General features: G+C 47.2%; 1 long non-coding RNA gene across 2 annotated transcripts; it reads left to right on the top strand.

Annotated features, from left to right (window-relative positions):
• Positions 1-951: 951 nt before the first annotated feature.
• On the top strand, positions 952-15,741 carry LOC310918428. Of its 2 annotated transcripts, none has more exons than XR_014591662.1 (5): positions 952-1,012; positions 13,024-13,883; positions 15,030-15,243; positions 15,406-15,573; positions 15,666-15,741. It is a non-coding gene; the product is annotated as an uncharacterized lncRNA (long non-coding RNA). The 2 variants fall into 2 exon arrangements; XR_014591663.1 differs by lacking the exon at positions 952-1,012 and adding an exon at positions 10,262-10,365.
• Positions 15,742-18,629: the final 2,888 nt, after the last annotated feature.

Raw genomic sequence — 18,629 nt, 5'->3', positions numbered from 1 at the left:
AAAGTGTCTGGAGCTGTCGAGTTCTCCTGTAGCACTTTGACTTTTGTCCTGACTTTGTTTCAGATGCAGATGGATTAAATCCATGGCAGAGTGCCCCATCCTGTGTGAGGGGGCTCCCCTGAGAAGGTCAGTCACTGTTTGTGTTTGCAGGGGAGTGTAAATGGTGGCCATGTTACAGCACTGCTCTTTGTCTTTGTTTTTAGGAGGCAAAGCTGAGTCTCTGCAGTCAAGGTGAAGGGGACGAGGTGAGCAGTGATGGGTGGACAGAAGCAGTTGCTTCTGCTGGAGTTTCACTTGCTGGTGCAACCCTAAGCCTCCTTTATTGTGTGTTTTAGGCAATCCACTTGCACTGCACTGAACTCCCCTCTCACCAACTGGACTACTGTCCCAGTCTGCCTCATTCATGAGCCCTTGGGGAGCACTACAGGACTCTGTGGTGAAGCCTTGACCTTCTCCATTTGAAGGGGCCATCCAGGTGGGCTTTGGTAACAGCCGAGGAGTTGAGGTGTGTCAGGGAGGAGGAGGGAGGGTCTGCTCAAGTTTCAGCAGTGCCACATCACCTTGTCTGCTCTTAACCCAGGCACACCCCGCAGTGTTGGTGTCTGAGCAGAGCTGGAGCACAGGGCCCGAGGACCTGGGTGTGCTCAGGAGGTGGTGAGTAGCAGAATTGCTGGTTTTTGGCCCATGTGCTGCTGAGATCACAGGGTCACGTTTGCTTTTCTTTATTGTAGCTGACTGAGAGACACCAGCCAGTGACAGCAGGAATTACCTCAGAGGAGAGGCAGCCTTTTTTTGAACCTGACGTGGATTGGCATCCCCAGATGTCCCTGAGATAAGTGGAGGGCTGGGAGCCACAGAGGGGATGAAAGTGGGGTGTGGGGTCAGGGGTCACCAGGAGGGGTTTTTAAATCAGGTTTGGAGATGGGGATGTCCAAGATGTGACCCCTTTAGGGCACATAGAGGGAAGGTCTCACAGTGCTGAGGTGTGCAGGGCAGAGCAGTCCCAGGGCATGTCGTGTCGCTTGTCTGTTGTGCACTCTGTGTCTGTTGTGTGTTTTGTTTTGTGTGTCTTTTGCCTTAACCCTTCAAGGGGTCTTTTGGAGACCCCAGGCATTGTTCTTAACATCTCCCTTTTCCTGGTGCTGATACCAGGCCAGGCATCAAACTCTTGACTCGGGAGCTCAGAGGCTCCTCAGAATCCATCTCTCTTCACAACCATCCAGGCTGGTGCCTTTCCAGGTCTTGTTCTGAGCTGTATCCACAGCTGTGCACTGCTGTGATCCATTCTGGTGGATTAGGTCTTGTCAGAATGCAGAGACAGGTACAGGATTCTGACCGTAGGATTCTCAGGCATCCATCTCTGCCTTTCTTGGGATCAGTGATCCCGTTGGCATCTTCTTCCTGCAGGGTTCTCTGAGCCTGGTCAGTTCCCCATGGGTCTTACCTCGGTCATCTCATTGCGAGTTCTCTCGGTCCTCAGGGTCATTCTTCTTGCTGAGATATTTCTGTCCCTGTTGTGTCCCCCCTTTTGTCCTGTCCTGTGTCACGGGTGTTGGTGTGTTTGGCTCAGAGCTGCTCTGCCTTGTTGCTCAGTCTGGGTGTAGGGGGAATGGGACAAGTCCTGGGGAGTTGAAATTTGTCATGTGGGGTGTAATTGGGCTGTAGAGGGTATCCCTAGATGGACACAAAGTGTCTGGAGCTGTCAAGTTCTCCTGCAGCACTTTGACTTTTGTCCTGACTTTGTTTCAGATGCAGGGGGATAAAATCCACCCTCTTTTTTCCCCCGAGTATGTGGGAGGTTGGCTCTCAGCAAGGAAGAAGTTGAGAAATGACCTCCCTGTCTACTGGACGTCTGGATATAATTGAGAGTGCAGTTACTAAAAATCCTCTGTATTTTCTGCTAAATTAATAAACCTGATCCGAGAAAGCTGTGGACACCGTGGTGCCTTTTTTTTTCTTTTAAGGTCTCATTCTCCCCATGCACAGTAATACCAGCAGGAGCTTGATGTCGAAGTGTATTTCAGAGGCAGAGATAAAATCATATAGACATTTTATTTTGTAGCTCTTTGAACCTCCTTGCTTATTAGCCAAGAAATCCAAAACAAACCCCCTCTCCCCAAAAGCACACAGAAAGAGAAAATATGCCCATATTATTTTAATAAAGATTAAATATTTATCTCTTAGAAAACCAGGCTCATTCAATTCTAATTAACTGTGGTTCTGATGTGTTAGGTCAATGAATTCCTGTAGTTTAAAATATCGGTAAAAATGGAAAGAAGTGAATACAAATTGAAAAAAATTACAAATGCAAAAAAATAAAAATATAAGTAACAAAATGAGAACTATAAAATATGAAAGATAATAGGAATAGATACACTATTGATACACTATATTATTTCTTGTTCCATTTATTATAATATGTAAAATATACTTAATATAATGTACATGATATAATAGATAAATTTGTAATGGTTATTAGATATATGAAAGTAAGAAATAGAAGTTATTTTGAAATGCAGCCTAAATTGAAGGCTTTTTTGGATTCGGTTTGGTTGATGGCAGGCGATCTGTAAGGCAATGCTGCCATCCTGTGGATAAAGATCGGTACTCCAGCTCCCCCCGAGCCGATTTGTAAGGCAATGCTGCCATCCTGTGGATAAAGATCGGTATTGCAACTCTCCCCCGCGCCCGTCCCGAGAGCTGTGCGGCAGTGCTGCCATCCTGTGGTCATAGAGCGGTACTGCAATTCTCCCCCGTGCCGGTACCCGAGGTGAGCAGCAGCCCCGGTCTCTGAGCTCACGGGCAGTGCTGCCGCCCGAGGACCGAAAGATCCCGGCCAAAAAGGGGGGAAAAAAAAAGAGGGGACCCAGGGCACGTGGCAGCCGGCTGCCTGCGCGCGACCTGGACCAGGGAGCGGCCCGGGAGCGGTTTTTCCGCGGCATACGCAGGTGCGTGGACACGGGATGGGGGCTGAGCGGCACCACGGCAGTGTTTGGGCAGGCGATGTTGTCAGGCGCTTGTGCGAGCAGCCGAGGGGGACATTTGGGGGGAGTGCCACAACCAAGATGGCGGCGCGACTCGCGGCGCTTGACCTTCTAAAGATGGCGGCGAAAAGGGCGGGAAAAATGAGGACCCCCCATGTGTGTCTATCAGACTGCCTGCACAAAAATCCCGACCACGGCGCCGCCCGAGGACAATTTTCTGTGGCGTTTCCAGGTGTAGGGACACGGTCTGTGGGTTCAGCCGCGCCGCAGGCGGGTTCTGGTTACTCATTTTAGTCAGGCGCTTGTGTTAGACACCTATGGGGGGCCTTAAGGGGCGCCACAACCAAGATGGCGGCTCGGCTCGCTGCTGTTGACCTTCTAAAGATGGCGGCGGGGAGGGGCGAAAGTGACGTAATGCTCTCTGCCACCAAAAAAGGCGAGGTGTGACGAAAACGACCGAGAGTTTCCGAACAGCCGAGAATAGCCGACGGCTGACGGAAATCGCCGAGTTTCTCCGAACAGCCGAGAATAGCCGACTACTGACGGAAATTGCCGTGTTTCCCCGAACAGCCGAGCCCAGCCGAGTTTCCCTGAACGTCGCCCCCCTCAGCCGAACCGAACGAGCCGGGGGCAGTTCCGAGCGGCCCCGGGCCGGTGTCCGCCGTCACTGCCGCTTCCTCGGCGGGCCATTCAAGGCGGTGTCGGGGCCGCTGCCGATCCCCCGGCGGGCGGGCGGGACACGCTGGCGCTGTGCCCGGAGCCGGAGCACTCGCTGTCGGCGCTGGAGCCGAGCCGGGGTTCCCGGGGAAGGCGGCAGGGGAAGCCGGTAAAACGCCCGGAGTGCTCGTGTGGCCACGAGAGCCCCCAGAACATTACTTTGTGGGGGGGCTGTTCCAGCCGCTTATGCCCTAATGGAGAGGGATTTCTCACAAGGACACGCAGTGATGGACAAGGGGAACGGCTTCATCAGGATGAAGGGAGGCCGGTTTAGATTAAATATCAGGAAGGAATTGTTCCCTGTGAGGGCGGCGGGGCCCTGGCACAGGTTCCCCAGAGAAGCTGTGGCTGCCCCTGGATCTGGTGGAAGGTGTCCGTGCCCTGGGTGGGGCTGGAATGGGATGAGCTTTCCCTTCCACAATTCAGTGATTCTGGTGGTCTGGCTGAGCTCAGTCAGCCTGAGGAGCTGTTGCAATTTCAGGCTGAAAGGTGAGTGCTTGTATTTTACACAGTGTAAAGCAAGAATGAACGGTTAAAAAAATTCTGATGCATGATTTTTTTAATATAAAAAGCATGGAGAGAGGTGCTAACTTTTATTTTCTTCTGATTCAATTGTATTTCTCACTTACAGCACTGTAGAAACCCTGTTCTGCTCTGGCTGCTGAAGGACACTGCAGCATCTCCAGGTGCACCTGAAGGCATCTCGACACCGAGAGAGATTTGTTCTGTTTCCGCATTGACTCTGTTGAAAGGTGAACGCAGAATGTCCATGGGTCACCCTGCCAGCTCCACTTGGCTCAGCAGGCTTTGCAGGGAGGGCCCTCCTGTCATCTCTCTGGTGAGTCTGGAGGTGGGTTTTTCTGCTGCTCTGGGGCTGTGCTGGGAGCCCTCAAATTCCAGTCAGAGGTGCTGGGCACTGCTGGGCCTTGGGGACACCACTGAGAGGCGGCTGCTTTGGTTCTTAATACCTGGAAATCCATGGATTGCTGGGTGATTTCCATAAGTTCTCCTATTTTGTAGGAGCTGCAGGGTGAGGTCAGTATTCTGAGGGAGGCCCTGGCAAAGATGCCGAGGGCAAAGAACACGGAGCATCCGGGGGCTTCTCCCACCTGAGTTTCTCCTGGAGCGTGCTGTGTGTCATGCTGGATGTTTAACCTGGCTTTGGGGTGTTCTCCTGCAGTCCCAGCTCCAGCTGCTGCCCCTGAGCCGAGGCCTTGCTGTGTCCCAGCACTAAACCCGGCAGGTGGGTCCTGCTTTTCCAGCCCTTGAATCCCTCGGGCAATCCCAGATTCCCGGAGCTCCCCTGGGCCCAGCCTGGACTCGCTCCCTGGGAGCTGCACTTCAGTCTCCCTGAACCAAGGACCTCCTGTTTGAAACTTTATTCCTGCTGTTTTTCCTCTTGCAGGTAGTTGGCAAAAAAGGAGAGAGCCAGTGGGAAGTGGAGGCACTGGAAGGCCTTATCCCAGTCCAAGGTTCCCACTTTTCCCTCTGACTCCTGGAGAAATGCCTGAGCATAACCAGAGACTGTCCATTTGATTTCCTGCCCTTTACAGTAAATTGTGGCTTTCAGCTGGTTTGTGTTCCTGGTGTCATCCTCCTCCTCCTCCTCCATGGATTTGTAAATAGAATTCCTGACTTTTGCTGAGTGGAATTTTGTTATTCCAGGAATTGTGGCTCTTTGGTTCCACTGAAACTTCCCATCTCTGCTGGTAGTTTCATCTGTCAAATCCAAGTAAGATTGGAGTTTCTTTGGGTTGTTACTCCCACAAACTAGAGATCCTTCTGGAATAGGAGTAAATAGGCATGTTTAACTCCCTCTTCCCTTGACAATCGGAGCAGAGGAAGCAGATTTGAAATCATCATTCCATGGACTTCCACAGACTTCCTGGCTCTTCCAAAAGTTTTCCATGTTAGAAATTCCTGAGCTTGTTTTCCAGGCAAGCTGGGAGTTAGATATTATTCCTTCCTTTTATTTGATGTTTTTCCTCTCTCTGATTTTAGTAAGGCTATATTTTTTTTCCTATTTTCTATCCTAATTGGAATTTTGGTACTTCTTAGGGGACATTTCCAAGGAAATTTCCCCAGTTAAGGTTGGTAAATCAGGAATGTGTCAGCACCATATCCACAGAATTCTGGGAATTCCCAGGAAAACTTGTAAAATGTTTAATTGCCTTGATTCATCTCGTTTTCAAGTTCAACTGAGTGTGTTTTTAATTACATAAGTTCCATTAAAACTTAAATCCTGGCCTAGTTGCTGTTCCTTGGACACAATGAGGTTGTTCTTTCCTGCCTTGGCACATGTGGGTGTTCATCCCAAGTGAGCTTCCTGCTAAAACAGAATTTGTTTCCAAGAATTTTCTAGAAAACCTTATTTTCTGGGAGGCACTGGGTTTGTTTTCCCTATCCCTGCCTAATCAAGAAAACTCCTGGGGCCTGTTAGGAAGTGGCATGAGGGGAGGGGTGTGTTTATTTAATTTCATATTTTATTTTACTTATTGTTTATTTTATTTTTTAATTTTTGATTTTTGTATTTTATGTTAAATATTGTATTGTGGTTAATGTTTTAATATATTTTTTGTTTTGTCTTTTTAAAATGCTTTTGGTTTATTTCTTTAATTTTTATATTTTTAGTCTATTATTTATTTTTAAAATTTTCAATTTTTTCTTTATTACTATTTAAAATTTTAATGACTTTTATTTTTTTAAAAATTTATGGGTATTATTTCAGTTTTTACATTCATGCTATTTATTTTGTATTTTTACATTTTTAAATTATATTTTAAATTTATTTTAGATTTTATTTATTTTCTTTTTTTACTTTTTTATTAACTTTTGAGGATTTTTAAAAATTTTTATTTTGTTTTATTTTATTTTATAATTTTTTTTTCATGTTTTCATTGTTCCTTTTTTTTTTTCCTTACTCTTTTTTTTCCCCCGAGTATGTGGAAGTTTGGTCCCGCCCCCATCCCGGGCAGGGCGGAGCGTGGGGCGGAGCGTGGGGCGGAGCGTGGGGCGGAGCGTGGGGCGGAGCGTGGGGCGGAGCGTGGGGCGGAGCGTGGGGCGGAGCGTGGGGCGGAGCGTGGGGCGGAGCGTGGGGCGGAGCGTGGGGCGGAGCGTGGGGGCGGAGCGTGGGGGCGGAGCGTGGGGCGGAGCGTGGGGCGGAGCGTGGGGCGGAGCGTGGGGCGGAGCGTGGGGCGGAGCGTGGGGCGGAGCGTGGGGCGGAGCGTGGGGCGGAGCGTGGGGCGGAGCCAGGGGCGGAGCCAGGGGCGGAGCCAGGGGCGGAGCCAGGGGCGGAGCCAGGGGCGGAGCCAGGGGCGGAGCCAGGGGCGGAGCCAGGGGCGGAGCCAGGGGCGGAGCCAGGGGCGGAGCCAGGGGCGGAGCCAGGGGCGGAGCCAGGGGCGGAGCCAGGGGCGGAGCCAGGGGCGGAGCCAGGGGCGGAGCCAGGGGCGGAGCCAGGGGCGGAGCCAGGGGCGGAGCCGGCGTTCGGGTTTTGTCTGGGCTTGTCAGCCAAGTCATAAACAAGCCAACTCGACTCCTGAACTCTCCAATGAATGTTTGAAACGCTTCCACAGAAGGACAAGTTAATAGTGATTCCAAAGGAATATTTGTAAATGAAGGGTAACGATTTCTGGGGAATTTCCTTAGGAATTATGAACCTCAGGCATATGGACTTTCGGGGGTGGAATCCCAGTTCCAGCCTCGGGCACCTGCAGGAGAAGAGGGGTCCTTATCCACAGCAAGGGAAGCCCGGTGCCCCATCGTGTCAGCTGCAGACCATGAACCGTCCCGGGAATGAACAGCAAGTCCCCTCTGCGTCACGCTCGGACGGGCAGCAGCTGCAGGTGAGAGATGGCACAGGATGGGGAGGGGAGAGAGCAGCCCCAGGTGTGAGCTGGGAACAGTGAGGGGGGAGAGAGCAGGCACGGGTGGAGCTGTGATGGATAACGATGGGGCGGTTCCAGGTTAAGAGGGCAGCCCCAGCTCATTTTGGTATCCAGCCGTGGGGAGTGAGGAGCTCACGCTGAGGTCCTGGCTGTGGGTCATGGGGAGCACGTGGGTTTGGAGCGTTACTTGGGAAGCGATGGGGATCAAACCTTTCTACCCAGCAGCAGAAGGTAAGCCAGTGTGGGTTTATAGAGGGGACTTTTTTTCCTTTTCAGCTTCATCTTAATAAACCCTCCCCGGTGCTCCCAGAAGAAAAAGGAGTTATGGAGACAAAAGGAGTTCAAATTGATTGAAGAAACTCCTTTTTTCTGTTGTTGTCTGTGTTTAAAGTGGAGGGATTTTCTTTTCACCTGGAATTTTAATGAATGGTGGCACTTCTGTGTGGCTTTTATTCAATATGATGTTCTTAGGTGGTGTGTAGTGTTTTGTGTGACTTTTTTTGGTGTTATTTGTTATATATAATTTGGTTTTTGAGTGAAGATAACTTTATGGGTGAGTTTGTTTGTATTTGAGGTAGAACTAATTTAAGTAGCTTTTTTGAGAGACTTCTGAAATGTGTTATTGGGTTTTGTGTGTTGTATGGGGGGATTCAGGTTGGGTAGGGATGTTTTTTTCTGTTTGGTGGTTTTTAGTGATTTATTGTGTAGCTTTATTCTGTTTGTAGGTGGTGTGATGAGGGATATGTGGTGTATTTAATTCATGTTTGGTTTCATAGTTCACATTGGTCAGAGTATTTTTGAACTGAGTTTTGTTGTTGAATTATTTTTGGGGGATATTGTGTTTTTCCAGGGTTTATTGTCTAAGGTTTACAGTGGTGTAATTGGCTGTGGTGTGAGGTATAGGGGAGGGTTTTATTTATTTAGTGGTGGCTTTTGTCATAGGGAGCATCTAGTGTTTGTTTTAGTGGGTTTGAGACAGTGTGATGTAGTTCATCTTTTAGGGTTTCTTAATATTTACAATTAAATGATTGTTTATTGTGTTATAGGGGTTTGTTTATTTAGCATGCTTGACTACAGTATACATTTTACAGTTTTGGATAATTTAGGAGATATTGTTTGTAGTCTAATGGATCTTTTGGTTTTTGTGTGTATTTATAGGTGGTCTGTTTGTTTTGATGGTTTTGAGGTATTATGAGTTCATTGAGTTAGGAATAATTGTTTCTGGTGCTCTTAATTTAAGTATATTTGTGCTACTTTTATTTCTATGGATTGAATTGTTTGTTGTTGTGGTTTAGGGTAAACCTGAGAGGAAACTTTTGAATGGGTTTTTTTTAGAGTGTAAACCAAAATGGTCTCTCTTTTAAATTGGTTTGGGAAAGAACTTCTTTGGAGAAAAATGGGAAAAACTATTTATTTAACAAAGTGCTCACAAGCATAAAGAGTGAATAACATAAAATAATAAAACTTTCTGTTATTTTGTGGCGAGATGGTAAATTCAGAAAGTCCTTGCTGTGGGTTGTAGCTCCTTTGGTCTCTTGTCAGCTCTTCCAGCATTGATAAAATGCCGAGGTCCAGGCCCCCTGGGCTGCAGGTGCAGCTCTCGGTGCTTCTCTGGGTTTTTCAGTCTGCAGCAGGTTTAATGAGCCTGGAGAAAAGGGGGGAAAAAAAATCAGTGCAGGGAACTTCTCTGCCCTAAAACTAACAACTAACAAAGAGTCATCAGGTCTGTGCTTCAGCTGAATACGCTGGAGAGAGGGAATGCAGAGGAGTGACCACTGTTCTCTTAAAACAAGCTGTGTGCTTTTTCTTTCCTTGCTTTGCTCTCAAAATCAGTCTGAAAGGTACAGAAGGCATTTTTGAAGGAGTTATTTTAACTATTTGATGGTTTTTGGCACTTCAAGTACTTGTTTTGGAGTGTTTGGGGTTTTGAGTTAGTTATAATGGGATAATTTTACTTCTAATTAGGTGTTTTTAGGTTTTATTGCAGTTAAAAGTTGTGACTTTTTTGTTTTGTTAGTAATAGAAAATAGGTTTTGATTTTGTATATAGTGATGGGATTGGTGTGTATGGTGTATTAGTGTGGACTAAGGATTTAAAATTCTGTGGTTTTGATGTGTTAGCTTAATGAATTTATAGTTTAAAAGATGTGAGGTTTATGCTTCTTATTTGGTTAGAAGCAGATCTTTAAATTGGGGGGGTTCTGGGTGTGTATTTTGGAGGTTTTTTAGAGGGGAATGGACATGGGGTTATTTTTATTATATTTGGAAAATGGACTACGAGTAATAAGAGTTGGGTTTTTTTTTGCTGGACTTTTGTTTGCATTTCCTAAAATTGATATATTTGTGTGGTCAGGGTCGTGGTGTTTCTGGTGCAACTCTAAGCCTCCCTTATTGTTTGTGTGTTTCACGTGGTCACTTGTATCACACTGAGATCTCCTCACTGACCAGCCAACAGCCCTGCTGAGATCATCCGTGGATGTTTGGTTTTCTTTATGGTACCTGGCTGAGAGACAACAGCCCAGTGACAGCAGGAATTTCCCAGAGGCAGAGGTGGCCTTCCTTGGCACCTGATGTGGATTCTCATCCCTGAACATCCCAGAGATAAGTGAAGAGCTAAAAGCCACAGAGGGGATGAAAGTGGGGTGTGGGGTCAGGGGTCACCAGGAGGGGGTTTTAAATCAGGTTTGGAGATGGGGATGTCCAAGATGTGACCCCTTTAGGGCCCATAGAGGGAAGGTCTCACAGTGCTGAGGTGTGCAGGGCAGAGCAGTCCCAGGGCACGTCGTGTCACTTGTCTGTTGTGCACTCCGTGTCTGTTGTGTGTTTTGTTTTGTGTGTCTTTTGCCTTAACCCTTCAAGGGGTCTTTTGGAGACCCCAGGCATTGTTCTTAACATCTCCCTTTTCCTGGTGCTGATACCAGGCCAGGCATCAAACTCTTGACTCAGGAGCTCAGACACACATCAGAATCCATCTCTCTTCACAAGTGTCCAGGCTGATGCCTTTCCAGGTCTTGTTCTGAGCTGTATCCACAGCTGTGCACTGCTGTGATCCATTCAGGTGGATTAGGTCTTGTCAGAATGCAGAGACAGGTACAGGATTCTGACCATAGGATTCTCAGGCATCCATCTCTGCCTTTCTTGGAACAAGTCATCCCGTTGGCATCTTCTTCCTGCAGGGTTCTCTGAGCCTGGTCAGCTCCCCATCGGTCTTACCTTGGTCATCTCATTCTGAGTTCTCTCGGTCCTCAGGGTCATTCTTCTTGCTGAGATATTTCTGTCCCTGTTGTGTCCCCCCTTTTGTCCTGTCCTGTGTCACGGGTGTTGGTGTGTTTGGCCTGGAGCTGCTCTGCCTTGTTGCTCAGTCTGGGTGTGGGGGGAATGGGACAAGTCCTGGGGAGTTGAAATTTGTCATGTAGGGTGTAGTTGGGCTGTAGAGGGTATTCCTGGATTGACACCAAGTGTCTGGAGCTGTCGAGTTCTCCTGCAGCACTTTGACTCTTGTCCTGACTTTGTTTCAGATGCAGATGGATTCAATCCATGGCAGAGTGCCCCATCCCGGGTGAGGGGGCTCCCCTGAGAAGGTCAGTCACTGTTTGTGTTTGCAGGGGAGGTGTAAATGGTGGCCGTGTTACAGCACTGCTCTTTGTCTTTATTTTTAGGAGGCAAAGTTGGATCTCTGCAGTCAAGGTGAAGTGGACAAGGTGAGCAGTGATGGGTGGACAGAAGCAGTTGCTGTTGCTCAAGTCTCACTTCTGGTTCTACTCTAAGCATTCACTGTTCTGTTTTGTTTTATTTTAGGTGGTCCCTTTGGCAGATGTGCTGGCCCAGGATGCCAGAGGAGGGTAGATGGGTGCAACATTAAGGTTCACTTGTGCTGTGCTTCAGTCAGAGCAGGGAGGTTGCTGTTTCACAGTAATTCACCATGATTTTTCCTTTTTTGTTTCTTTGCAGGTGCTGCTGCTGCCCCAGGTGTGCCAGGGAATAGAGGGAGGGGGTGAGTTGGCACTTGGGCAGGTGGCCCAGAGGTGAGTGCTGTGCTCGCTGTGTCCCTTTTCCTTTTGCTGGGTTCACTCTGGGCAGCCTCTGGAGTGGGGGAAGATCTGAGGGGGAGCCGGGACAGCGGTGCAGAGGAGCCCCGGAGGTGACTCTTCTGGAGGGGAATAGTCACATTTTGTGTTCTGTGGTCCCAGGTAGTGTGAGGAGGTGCACAGCTGGAGTTTGGATTGGGCAGCACTGAGAGAACGTCTCCAAATCCCCGGAGCCAACACGTTCATTTCTGTCCAGGATGGATTTTGTCCACTCATATTCCAAAAGTTAAGTTGTTGGGGTTGGTGGTTGGGAGAAGGGGAAAAACCTTTTCAGTCCCAGGAGGCAATTCAAAGTTACCTTAGGGAGGAGAGGGCCTTAGTGGGATGGACCCCTCAGGAGTAAAAAGAGAGAGGGTGACACAAAGTGTCTGGAGCTGTCAAGTGATCCTGCAGCACTTTGACTTTTGTCCTGACTTTCTTTCAGGTGCAGATGGATTAAATCCCTGGCAGAGTGCCCCATCCTGTGTGAGGGGGCTCCCCTGAGAAGGTCAGTCACTGTTTGTGTTTGCAGGGGAGTGTAAATGGTGGCCATGTTACAGCACTGCTCTTTGTCTTTGTTTTTAGGAGGCAAAGCTGAGTCTCTGCAGTCAAGGTGAAGTGGACGAGGTGAGCAGTGATGGGTGGACAGAAGCAGTCACTATTGCTCAAGCCTCACTTGCTGGTGGAACTCTGAGCATCCAGTGCTGTGTGTTTTAGGTGTTCCACTCACACGATGCTGAGCTCCCCTCACCAGCCAGGCAGTGGGAGCATTACAGGACTCTGTGGTGAAGCCTTGACCTTCTCCATTTGAAGGGGCCATCCAGGTGGGCTTTGGTAACAGCTGAGGAGTTGAGGTGTGTCAGGGAGGAGGAGGGAGGGGCTGCTCAAGTTTCAGCAGTGCCACATCACCTTGTCTGCTCTTAACCCAGGCACACCCCGCAGTGTTGGTGTCTGAGCAGAGCTGGAGCACAGGGCCCGAGGACCTGGGTGTGCTCAGGAGGTGGTGAGTAGCAGAATTGCTGGTTTTTGGTCAATGTGCTGCTGAGATCACACGGTCACATTTGCTTTTCTTTATTGTAGCTGACTGAGAGACACCAGCCAGTGACAGCAGGAATTACCTCAGAGGAGAGGCAGCCTTTTTTTGAACCTGACGTGGATTGGCATCCCCAGATGTCCCTGAGATAAGTGGAGGGCTGGGAGCCACAGAGGGGATGAAAGTGGGGTGTGGGGTCAGGGGTCACCGGGAGGGGTTTTTAAATCAGGTTTGGAGATGGGGATGTCCAAGATGTGACCCCTTAGGCTGTGTAAAGGGACAAGTCTCATTTTTGATCCCAGTGCTGAGGTGTGCAGGGCAGAGCAGTCCCAGGGCAAGGTCGTGTCACTTGTCTGTTGTGCACTCTGTCTCTTTTGTATTATCCCTTTGAGGGGTCTGTTGGAAACCCCAGGCATCGTTCTTAACATCTTCATATTCCTGGTGCTGATACCAGGCCAAGCATCAAACCCTTGACTCGGGAGCTCAGACACACATCAGAATCCATCTCTCTTCACAACCATCCAGGCTGGTGCCTTTCCAGGTCTTGTTCTGAGCTGTATCCACAGCTGTGCACTGCTGTGATTCATTCAGGTGGATTTGGTCTTGTCAGAATGCAGAGACAGGTACAGGATTCTGACCATAGGATTCTCAGGCATCCATCTCTGCCTTTCTTGGGATCAGTGATCCCGTTGGCATCTTCTTCCTGCAGGGTTCTCTGAGCCTGGTCAGCTCCCCATGGGTCTTACCTCGGTCATCTCATTGCGAGTTCTCTCGGTCCTCAGGGTCATTCTTCTTGCCGAGATATTTCTGTCCCTGTTGTGTCCCCCTTTTGTCCTGTCCTGTGTCACGGGTGTTGGTGTGTTTGGCCTGGAGCTGCTCTGCCTTGTTGCTCAGTCTGGGTGTAGGGGGAATGGGACAAGTCCTGGGGAGTTGAAATTTGTCATGTGGGGTGTAGTTGGGCTGTAGAGGGTATTCCTGGATTGACACAAAGTGTCTGGAGCTGTCAAGTTCTCCTGCAGCACTTTGACTTTTGTCCTGACTTTGTTTCAGGTGCAGATGGATTCAATCCATGGCAGAGTGCCCCGTTCTGGGTGAGGGGGCTCCCCTGAGAAGGTCAGTCACTGTTGATGATGAGAGTCACATATTTCACATTTATTGGCACTCCAGTGCAGGGCACCTACATGAACAGCTCCAAACAAGTGAGTCCCTTGGTAACCCCCCCTGGGGAGCAGCTGGAGCCTGCTCTGGGCTGGGCTGGGGGGCCAAACCCTCGGGGCTGACACAGCTCCACACTGAGGGGGCTTGGGAAAATGCCTGGCTTTGTCCAGGATTTTTTTTTTTTTTTAAATTTTATTTTTTATTTTATTTTTATCATTTTTTTTTAGCTTTCTACAAGGTTTTAACCATCAACTTGGTAAAAATCAATGGTAGGACTGAAAACATGAGGGGCTGGCAAGTTATACACACCAGAGACAGCTTTTTTTTTTAATAGCTGGGAGACTTACTTCTTGCTTTTGAGACTCTCTTTTTTTGGCCATTTTTTTTTGTTAAAAACCTTATTTTGAGATGTGCTGCTTCAATAACAAATTTATTGTAAAAATACCTCTAATGTCAGAAGATGAAAGCACAAACACCAACATGCCACCACCTTAATGTTTAGCAGCAAAACTTGATCTTTACTGAAGTTAAAACTTCTATTTTTTTCTGCTAATAAAAGTTAATGAAGGTATTTATCAGCTTTTGCTGGCCTTTGGCGATACTCAAGATCATTAAAAATTGCTCTACTTGTTCTAAAATAAATACAAATTTTAGATCTCCCTCATTCTCTTCAGACTAGAAACATGTGAATTGATTTTTGATCTTCTTTCTTTTGGCTTCTGTGGGTTTTAAGCTGCATGGAGAAGGTATCAGTGGACATGGCACAGGGCATGGTGCTGGGGAGGGCAGGAGGGGAAGGAACTGCTCAGAAATCCAGGAGCCGCAGTGGATTGGGAGCTGGTGATCCTGCCTCAGCCACACTCTCCTGGACAGTCTGTGCAATGATAATATTCCTATTTTCCCTCCTGAACATGGAGTTGGAGGAGAACAGAAGTCTTGGCATTGGTGGAAAGGGGAACAGCAGGGAAAAACTGCTGTTTGTGTCCTCAGAGAGCAGTGGGGAGAGCCTGAGAGAAACACTGGCTGGCTGAGGGATAGTTGTGTCCCCTCTGGAATAAACTCCTGTGTCTCCTCAGAGCTGCTGGTTTGCAGTAGAGTTTGGGCACATTTTGCTGCAGCTTTGGTTTCTTAATACCTGGAAATCCATGGATTGCTGGGTGATTTCCATAAGTTCTCCTATTTTTTAGGAGCTGCAGGGTGAGGTCAGTATTCTGAGGGAGGCCCTGGCAAAGCTGCTGAGGAGAAGGAACACAGAGCATCTGGGGGCTTCTCCCACCGGAGTTTCTCCTGGAGCGTGCTGCGTGATGTTTAACCTGGCTTTGGGGTGTTCTCCTGCAGTCCCAGCTCCAACTGCTGCCCCTGAGCCGAGGCCTTGCTGTGTCCCAGCAATAAACCCGGCAGGTGGGTCCTGCTTTTCCAGCCCTTTAATCCCTCGGGCAATCCCAGATTACCGGAGCTCCCCTGGGCCCAGCCTGGACTTGCTCCCTGGGAGCTGCACTTCAGTCTGCCTGAACCAAGGACCTCCTGTTTGAAACTTTATTCCTGCTGTTTTTCCTCTTGCAGGTAGTTGGCAAAAAAGGAGAGAGCCAGTGGGAAGTGGAGGCACTGGAAGGCCTTATCCCAGTTCAAGGCTCCCACTTTTCCCTCTGACTCCTTGAGAAATGCCTGAGCATAACCAGAGACTGTCCATTTGATTGCCAGCCCTTTCCAGTACATCGTTGCTTTCAGCTGGTTTGTGTTCCTGGTGTCATCCTCCTCCTCCTCCTCCATGGATTTGTAAATAGAATTCCTGACTTTTGCTGAGTGGAATTTTGTTATTCCAGGAATTGTGGCTCTTTGGTTCCACTGAAACTTCCCAACTCTGCTGAGAGTTTCATCTGTCAAATCCAAGTAAGATTGGAGTTTCTTTGGGTTGTTACTCCCACAAACTAGAGATCATTCTGGCACAGGAGTAAATTGGCATGTTTAACTCCCTCTTCCCTGGAAAATCAGAGCAGAGGAAGCAGATTTGAAATCATCATTCCATGGACTTCCACAGACTTCCTGGCTGTTCCAAAAGTTTTCCATGTTAGAAATTTCTGGGCTTGTTTTCTGGGCAAGCTGGGAGTTAGATATTATTCCTTCCTTTTATTTGATGTTTTTCCTCTCTCTGATTTTAGTAAGGCTATATTTTTTTTCCTATTTTCTATCCTAATTGGAATTTTGGTACTTCTTAGGGGACATTTCCAAGGAAATTTCCCCAATTAAGGTTGGTGAATCAGGAATGTGTCAGCACCATATCCACAGAATTCTGGGAATTCCCAGGAAAACTTGTAAAGTGTTTAATTGCCTTGATTCATCTCGTTTTCAAGTTCAATTCAGTGTGTTTTTAATTACTTAAGTTCCATTAAAACTTAAATCCCGGCCTTGTTGCTGTTCCTTGGACACAATGGGGTGGTTCTTTCCTGCCTTGGCACATGTGGGTGTTCATCCCAAGTGAGCTTCCTGCTAAAACAGAATTTGTTTCCAAGCAAAACTGGGAATTTTTTAGAAAACCTTTTTTTTCTGGGAGGCACTGGGTTTGTTTTCCCTATCCCTGCCTAATCGAGAAAACTCCTGGGGCCTGTTAGGAAGTGGCATGAGGGGAGGGCTGTGATTATTTAATTTCATATTTTATTTTACTTATTGTTTATTTTATTTTTTACTTTTTGATTTTTGTATTTTATGTTAAATGTTTTATTGTGGTTAATGTTTTAATTTTTTTTTGTTTTGTCTTTTTAAAATGCTTTTGGTTTATTTCTTTAATTTTTATCTTTTTAGTCTATTATTTATTTTTAAAATTTTTAAATTTTTCTTTATTGCTATTTAAAATCTTAATGACTTCTATTTTTTAAAAATTTATGGATATTATTTCAGTTTTTACGTTCATGTTATTTATTTTGTATTTTTAAATTTTTAAATTATATTTTAAATTTATTTTAGATTTTATTTCTTTAATTTCTTTTCTTATTTTACTTTTTTATTAACTTTGGAGTTTTCTTTTTTTAAATTTTTATTTTGTTTTATTTTGTTTTATTTTATTCTATATTAATTTTTTTCATGTTTTCATTGTTCCTTTTTTTTTTTTCCCTGAGTATGTGGAAGTTTACCTGTTGGGAAGAAAGAAGCTGAGAAATGACCTCCCTGTCTACTGGACATCTGGATAGAATTGAGAGTGCAGTTAGCCAAAATCCTCTGTATTTTCTGCTAAATTAAAAAACCTGAACGGAGAAAGCTGTGAACACTGTGGTGCCTTTTTTTCCTTTCAGGTCTCATTCTCCCCATGCACAGTATTGCCAGCACTAACTCGAGGTGTATTTCAGAGACAGCGATAAAACTAAGTAGACATTTTATTTTGTTACTCTCTGAACCTCCTTGTTTATTAGCCAAGAAATCTAAAACTAAGCAAACAAACAAACAAAAAACCCAAAACAAAACCCCCCACAAACAACCCCCCCAAAAGCACACAGAAAGAGAAAACTATTTTATATTTTTATTATTATTTATTATTATTTTAATAAAGATTAAATATTTACCCCTTAGACAATCAGGATCATTCAATTCTAATTAACTGTGGTTCTGATCTGTTAGGTTAATGAAGTCATATTGTTTAAAATATCAAGACGTAAATGCTCACTGAAAATAAATAAAAATACAAAAAAAAATATAAGTAACAAAAAGAGAACTATAAAATACGAAAAATAATATCAATAGACATACAGTATATTATTACATGTTCCATATATTATAATATGTAAAATATACCTACTATAATGTACATGATATAATAGATAAATTGTAATGATTAATCGAAATATCAAAATAAGAAATAGAAGAGATAGTGAAATATAGCCTAAAATTAAGGCTTTTTTTTGTTTTGCCGTGGTTGATGGCAGGGTTCTCGTTGTGGTTGGGGGTCTTTTGGGGCATTTTAGGGGATGTTTGGAAGGGGATTTTTGGCCACGTTCTTTTTTGCCTCCGCTCCCTGCGGCAGTGCTGCCACCGTATGGGCACAGAGCGGTACTGCAGCTCTCCCCCGTGCCGGTGACCGAGAGCTGTGCGGCGGTGCTGCCATCCTGTGGATCTAGAGCGGTACTACAGCTCTCCCCTGTGCCGTCCGGAGCCGCGCAGCAGCCCCGAGCTGTGAGCTCACGGGCAGTGTTGCCACCCGAGCGCCGAAAGATCACGGCCAAAAAGGCGAGAAAAAATGCAAGCACCCAGAGCACGTGGCAGCCGGCTGCCTGCGCGCGACCTGGACCACGGAGCCGCCCGGGAGGGATTTTCCACGGCGTGCGCGGACACGGGATGGGGGCTCCGCGGTGCCACGGCAGTGTTGGGACACGTCTCGGTGTATCCTGGAGTCCCTTGCGCAGCGGTTCGGTGTATACCAGCGGCATTTGCGCTACGCATGCCTCGGTATATCCCGGCAGTCTTTGCGGCACGGCGCCTCGGTATATCCCGGCAGTCTTTGCGGTACGGCGCCTCGGTATATCCCGGCAGCCTTTGCAGTACGGCGCCTCGGTATATCCCGGCAGTCTTTGCGCTACGCATGCCTCAGTATATCCCGGCAGTCTTTGCGGTACGGCGCCTCGGTATATCCCGGCAGCCTTTGCGGTACGGCGCCTCGGTATATCCCGGCAGTCTTTGCGGTACGGCGCCTCGATATATCCCAGCAGCCTTTGCGGTACGGCGCCTCGATATATCCCAGCAGCCTTTGCGGCATTAATGCCTCGGTGTATCCCGGCATGCCCCGCGCGTCATTTCCCGGC

Source organism: Zosterops lateralis, assembly GCF_965231275.1.
Source record: "Zosterops lateralis genome assembly, chromosome: 23".
NCBI classification, from domain to species: domain Eukaryota; kingdom Metazoa; phylum Chordata; class Aves; order Passeriformes; family Zosteropidae; genus Zosterops; species Zosterops lateralis.
Note: the sequence above shows the minus strand (reverse complement) of the source record. Positions and strands in the feature narration are given on the sequence as shown.